The sequence below is a fragment of the Sardina pilchardus genome, chromosome 12 (genome assembly GCF_963854185.1).
Source record: "Sardina pilchardus chromosome 12, fSarPil1.1, whole genome shotgun sequence".
In the NCBI taxonomy this organism is placed as follows: Eukaryota; Metazoa; Chordata; class Actinopteri; order Clupeiformes; family Clupeidae; genus Sardina; species Sardina pilchardus.
Window position 1 is genome coordinate 23241980 of NC_085005.1, and position 7500 is coordinate 23249479.

A 7500-nucleotide genomic window follows, 5' to 3' on the forward strand; every position below is an offset into this window, starting at 1 on the left:
AGCTCAATTCATTACCGTGTGCAGCCCAATCATAATCAAATGCAGCTCAAGTCATTACCGAATACAGTCCAAAACATCTGTGCAGTCTGTGCATCATCAGACAGATCTTGGCCCCGGCAGTGGCGCAACTGGCTGGGGCACCTGCACCATACGCCGGCGACCCGGGTTCGATTCCCGCCCCGTGGTCCTTACCGGATCCCACCCCGACTCTCTCTCCCACTCACTTCCTGTCATTCTCTCTACTGTCCTGTCCATTAAAGGCATAAAAAGCCCCAAAAAAAAAAAAATTATAAAAGATCTGATCCCAAATGTGTTCCTTCCTCACACAATAACAGGTGACAAAAACTACCACACATGTGAATGCTGTAATGCACTGCAAAACAATTCAAACAGTTCAAAATATAAGTGAATAACCTTAAATCAAGGGAATATATTCTTTATTTCTATTATTTGCTTACAACAAGACTCTACTTGATTCAAGTTTTCTAGACCTTGTTATAAGTGAAAATCTTCTTGTTCTATTAGCCTGGCACGCCCTCCCAGTGACGTAACACCTTCGGCTTTTGCTGTCGCTGGTCTGGTCAACTGCTAATCGGGAAGGATTTCTGAGTTCCCGAAATCTGCGGAACTGCCCCCTTTGGTCGAGAACCAATCAACTTTGAGCAGCTCCAACGGCTCTGGGTAGAGGCGTGTTCAAGGCAGATTTAAGAGTGTTGTTATTGGTTTAAACTCAGCAAACCGCTTTCTGACATCGACCAGTAGCAAATCGATGCACTTCAAGGAGGCGGGTCAACCAGCGCTTGGAGAAACCGTGTTAGCACAGGCTCTTGGTCAGACTAAAGTCTCGCAGAGCCTTTGAAAGTCGATGGTAATCAGGCTATTGTTCTATTGGCAAGTCTTGCGAGTGAAATTTCTTGTTTTGTGCTACTAAAAATGTCTTAATTCATAATTCATTAATAAATAACATGAATAATACAATTCATGTTTAATTTACAATATTAATAACATGACAGTGACAGTTTTGCAGTATTTATATACAGTATATACACCGGTATATATATATATATATATACATATATATGTTATACTGTATATGGTGGAGCTCCTCTGGCCACTGCTTGGCTCCCAACAGAGACAGACGATGGGAGATGCGATGCGTGGGGGGGAGAGATGTGAGGGTGGAAATGGGAACAGGACTTCATCTGGGACTCAAACCCAGATCCCCTGTGGGCACTGGAGCCTCGACGGCAGGCCACTCCGAGTCCGCCCACAGCTACAACCAGAGCCATCCCACACTGCTGCAGTGCACGCACGCTGACTGGCAGTGCCTCCGCCTCCATCTGTCTGTCTGTGTGCCTGTCTGTCTTTCTTTGTGTCTGTATGTGTGTGTGTGTGTGTGTGTGTGTGTGTGTGTGTGTGTGTGTGTGTGTGCGTGTCTGTGTCTGTGAGTCTGTTTGTCTTTCTGTGTGTCAGTGCTGTGTCATCTGTCTGTCTGTGTGTGTGTGCTTGTGTGTGTGTGGGACTGTCTGTCTGTGCTCTGCCATCTGTCTGTCTGTGTATGTGTCTGTGCTGTGTCATCTGTCTGCCTCTGTCAGTGGATGGAGGGTAGGGAGTTGGGTTGTTGGGGGGTGATTGTGTATGTATGTGTTTGTGTGTGTGTGTGTGTGTGTGTGTGTGTGTGTATGTGTGTTTGTATCTGTGCTGTGTCATCTGTCTGTGTGTGTGTGTGTGTGTGTGTGTGTGTGTGTGTGTGTGTGTGTGTGTGTGTGTGTGTGTGTGTGTGTGTGTGTGTGTGTGTGCTATGTCATCTCTCTGCCTCTGTCAGTGGATGGAGGGTAGGGTGGGGTGGTGGTGGGGGGTGGAGTGGTGGTGTGGGGGGGGGGGGGAGCGATTGGCGTTTGTTCTTGAGCAGACGAGGGCTCCTCCATTATGACAGAAATCATGATCCTAATGATCTAGGTCAACGCTGAGATAGAGCTATGGGTCCTCATGGGCCCTAGGGTCAGAGCTCTGAGTGTGATACCTGCATCCAGATGACATCCTCTCCTCTCCTATCCAGATGATATCCTCTCCTCTCCTATCCTATGACATCCTCTCCTCTCCTATCCAGATGATATCCTCTCCTCTCCTATCCTATGACATCCTCTCCTCTCCTATCCAGATGACATCCTCTCCTCTCCTATCCAGATGATATCCTCTCCTCTCCTATCCTATGACATCCTCTCCTCTCCTATCCAGATGATCTCCTCTCCTCTCCTATCCTATCCAGATGATATCCTCTCCTCTCCTATCCAGATGATATCCTCTCCTCTCCTATCCTATGACATCCTCTCCTCTCCTATCCAGATGATATCCTCTCCTCTCCTATCCTATGACATCCTCTCCTCTCCTATCCAGATGATATCCTCTCCTCTCCTATCCTATGACATCCTCTCCTCTCCTATCCAGATGATATCCTCTCCTCTCCTATCCTATGACATCCTCTCCTCTCCTATCCTATGATATCCTCTCCTCTCCTATCCAGATGACATCCTCTCCTCTCCTCTCCTCTCCTATCCAGATGATATCCTCTCCTCTCCTATCCAGATGACATCCTCTCCTCTCCTCTCCTCTCCTATCCAGATGATATCCTCTCCTCTCCTATCCAGATGACATCCTCTCCTCTCCTCTCCTCTCCAGATGATATCCTCTCCTCTCCTCTCCTCTCCTATCCAGATGACATCCTCTCCTCTCCTCTCCTCTCCTGACATCCTCTCCTCTCCATCTCAGTCCATCCTCCACGTAACGGGGCAGCTACATCGGGCGTGTAACTGAACCGCTCCGTCCGCAAACGCGTAAAAAAACATTTCAAATCGGTCTATTTTTTTTTTTCAAACGCAAGCGCCGGCATCATGTCTGGTGTAGCTACTTCCGTTGATGATAGCGGAAGCTAATTGTTGCAGCGGACGCAACGTGAACGTAACGCTTCAGTAACGCTTCAGTAACGCTTCAGCCACGCGTCTGGTGTAACATCATCTGCTGCCGGGCTCAGAGGACGGGACATTGTGATGGCCGCCGGGCTAAACGCTAAACGCTAAACTCTCAGCATGCTAATGGAATTGGACTTGATTCATGTTGCTGAGGCATGACAGCGCCACCAAACACAGTGAGGATCCTGAGAGAAGGTGCTCAGGTTCAACACAAGTGCACACACTCTAAGAAACACAAAAGAACAGCCTTACGCATGCACGCAAGCGCACACACACACACACACACACACACACACACACACACACACACACGCAAACGCACACACACAAGATGTCACTGTCCACTTCTCCGTCTATCTGCAGTCTTCTGTCCCAGTGGGAGTTCTTCTGCTCACTCACCTCCTGATTCCCTGGAGGAGCCTGGCCCTCCAACACCTTCATCCCCACACCCCACACCAGGGTAACACTTGTGAGTGTGTGTGACTGTGAATGTGTATGTGTGTGTGTGTGTGTGTGTGTGTGTGTGTGTGTGTGTGTGTGTGTGTGTGTGTGTGTGTGTGTGTGTGTGTGTGTGTGTGTGTGTGTGTGTGTGTGTGTGTGTGGGTATATGCATGCTTTTGTGTGTGTGTGTGTGTGTGTGTGTGTGTATGTGTGTGACTGTGAATGTGTATGTGTGTGTGTGTGTGTTTGTGTGTGTGTGTGTGTGTGTGTGTGTGTGAGTGTGTGTGTACTCTTGTGCCCTGACTGCCCTCCCTCAGCCCCCACTGCACTCTACCTGGGGTGATGGCGGAGCATTTGTGAGGACTCTGGAACTCCTGAGTGTGTCATGATGCCGGCCCCCTCGTGGCCCCTCCCGGGGGCGAGTGTTTTAGAACACTCCTACTGTAAGTGACTGACCGACTGACCGCAGGGGCGAAAGGAGTGATCGAGAGGGAGGAGAGAAAAGGAGAGAGCCACCGCCGGGGAGAAACGAAGAAACCAAAACAGGTCTTACTCATCAGGAGACTTCACCGTGTGATGGCTAGCCAATGTGACACTATAAAAAAAAGAGTTGTGGTGGTGATACACCTTCATTTCAGAAGACATTTTGTTCTGGCCAAAACGATAGTAATGATGTCGCTTTGTTATGTTAGCAAACTTTAGAGGACTTTTGCTGTTGATGCTAGCATACCGATCTGCAAATTGCCCTTTCCAGAGGAGCAGAAATGATCATTTCAAAGCAAAGTTTGTGAAAAGCACATAAAAAGAGAGATGAGTCACCCCACTCTGCTTTCAAAGAGGTTTCATAGTGTCCCAACCCACCATTCCATGTCCACTTCATTGGTAGCTCGAAACTCAAATGACCCCCTTTATCCATAGAGGATGCCACCGAGCATCACATGCAATCTCCACTACAGACATCTCAGGACCACGGACAGCTACAGCGCCAAATATGCTTATCGTCATCACTCTAAATCGACCGCTTCAAATCAAGCGTGCTAATGGCTGAACCGTGGACACACACACAAGCCTGTGTGTGCTGCTCGTGACTCGACTGCGGGCAGCTAAATATAGTCGTGTGGCTAAAAGCTAAAGCCTGATTGGTGGCTCCCCTGGTCGTGGCTGGTTGGTGTCACCCTTGAGGTGTTGTGGTGTGATTAGATCGCTTGTCCACAGCCGGCCGGCGTTGGCCGTCACCGCCACTAAAGTCACCTGCCACGTCCGATTTAAGATGTGGCAATGCCCACCCTTGGGTACGGGAGGTTAGAGAGTGGAGAACTTTACACGCACACGCACACGCACACGCGTACGCACACACACACACACACACACACACACACACACACACACAGAACCATTTGATTAGGGCCCGAGCACCGAGGTGCGGCCACTGAAAGTGGCTGCACCGTAGGTGCAAGGCCCTATTGTTTTTGCTCAGATTATTATTATTATTATTATTATTATTCTCTCTTCCTCTTAGCCCGTTTGGCCGTTTCACCAACTTGGCATGCTCCAAAACTCTTGTAAATTGGCAGGCATATGTAGAATTGCATTTGATACTCAGAGACAGAGCCCTGGCCTAGGGCGTGGCTCAGGGGGTCTATAGCGCCACCTACCGCGCTGTCTGTTGAGTTTGACACACACATGCACGAAAATGAACCAAATTTGGTGGGCATGTGTGTTGTATTAATCCGAACAACTTTTACATTGAAACTATATAGTAAATATTAAAAGAATTTGAATTAAGTGAGATTTTCTGATTTTTGCACATCATGTATTTTGAAACACTTCTCCTAGACGGTTTGTCGAAATCATGTCATTTTAGCAGTAAAATGATCTTGAGGGGTTGCCCAAGAGAAATTGCGAACAGATTTTTGAATTTCAAAAGTATATCGAAATGGCGAAGGTTTGAACCTAGGTGTCTTATAAAAGGAACAAAAAGTTGGTGTTATAGGCAGAAAACAGTGACTAATTTGGATGAAATTTGATGGAGTATTAGTTAGTGTGTTTGTAGTGACAGTCATATACAAAGTTTTGAATTTGGTGTTGTTTGTGATTTTTAAAAGCGCATTAATGATTGTGGTGGACACAGTTTTAGCTAAAATATTTTGAAGCGAGTTGATGAATAATGATAATCATATCAACCTATGCTGCAATTTCGACGTAAACCACATTAACAGAAAGTGAGTTATTTAGGTTTTCATATGACTATGGTCTCTCCTATCCGCTCCTTGCTGCCCGCGCGTGTTACACACAGAACTACCTAGCCGCTCCCTCACTGTGGCTCACCCACTCTCCCCCTCCTTGTTTCTTTCCTTCCCCCCACAGTTATTCACACTTTCCCCTCTCTCCCAGCTGGATGTCTCTCTCTCCTCCCCCGCTCTCCACACAGAGACACAGACACAGACACAGACACACACACACACACACACACACACACACACAGAGTCAAGAATGACAGTGTGATGCAAAGTAAAAGGTAAAAAAAAGATCATGTGTATAAAGATTTTATTCAGGTTAAGTCATTTTTGTGATTGAATTGGGGACTGACTGAGTAAGACCCAAGTTCTAATCCTCATAAAAATTTGTCTTTGCCTTGTGTGTTGCCACCTCTAGTCTGAGACAGAGCCCTGGCCTAGCGTGTGGCTTAGGGACTCCTGGTCACTCACTCACTCACTCACTCACTCACTCACTCACTCACTCACACACTCACACACACACACACACAATATTATTATTCTCTCTTCGTCTTAGCCCGTTTGGCCGTTTCACCGACTTGGCATGCTCCAAAACTCTTGTAATTTGGCAGGCATATGTAGAATTGCATTTGATACTGAGAGACAGAGCCCTGGCCTAGGGTGTGGCTCAGGGGGTCTATAGCACCACCTATCGCGCTGTCTGTTGTGGTTGACATGTGCATGCATGAAAATGAACCAAATTTAGTAGGCAGATGTGTTGTATAAATCTAAACAACTTTTACATTTACACTACATAGTGAATCTTAAACAAATTTGAGTTATGATTATGATTATGATTTTTGCACATCATGTATTTTGAAACACTTATCCTAGACGGTTTATCGAAATCATGTCATATGAGCAGTAAAAGGATCTTGAGGGTTTGCCCGAGAGGAATTGCGAACAGATTTTTGAATTTTCGAAGCATATCGAAATGGCGAAGGTTTGAATTATGGCGTCTTATTACGAAACAGGAAGTTGGTGTTATAAGCAGAAAATAGGTTATAAATTGGATGTAATTTGGCAGCTACATGTGGAATTGCTTCTGCTAGTCAGGGACAGAGCTCTGGCCTAAGGTGTGGCTTCGGGACTCTATAGCGCCACCTAGTAGCACGTTATCTGTTGTGGTTGACACAAACATTCACGAAAATGAACCAAATTTGGTGGATTTATGTGTTTTTGCTATCGCTAGTCAGAGACAGAGCTCTGGCCTAAGGTGTGGCTTAGGGACTCTATAGCGCCACCTAGTAGCACGTTATCTGTTGTGGTTGACACAAACATTCACGAAAATGAACCAAATTTGGTGGACTTATGTGTTATTGCTATCGCTAGTCAGAGACAGAGCTCTGGCCTAAGGTGTGGCTTCGGGACTCTATAGCGCCACCTAGTAGCACGTTATCTGTTGTGGTTGACACAAACATTCACGAAAATGAACCAAATTTGGTGGATTTATGTGTTTTTGCTATCGCTAGTCAGAGACAGAGCTCTGGCCTAAGGTGTGGCTTAGGGACTCTATAGCGCCACCTAGTAGCACGTTATCTGTTGTGGTTGACACAAACATTCACGAAAATGAACCAAATTTGGTGGACTTATGTGTTATTGCTATCGCTAGTCAGAGACAGAGCTCTGGCCTAGGGTGTGGCTTAGGGACTCTATAGCGCCACCTAGTAGTACGTTATCTGTTGTGGTTGACACAAACATTCATGAAAATGAACCAAATTTGGTGGACTTATGTGTTATTGCTATCGCTAGTCAGAGACAGAGCTTTGGCCTAGGGTGTGGCTTAGGGACTCTATAGCGCCACCTAGTGCGTT

At 46.6% G+C, this 7500-nt stretch overlaps 1 protein-coding gene across 1 annotated transcript in view; it reads right to left on the reverse strand.

Annotated features, from left to right (window-relative positions):
- Positions 1 to 7500, reverse strand: part of stxbp5a (syntaxin binding protein 5a (tomosyn)) — a 108672-nt gene that overhangs the window by 67955 nt on the left and 33217 nt on the right. The gene's annotated exons all lie outside the window — the stretch shown is intronic.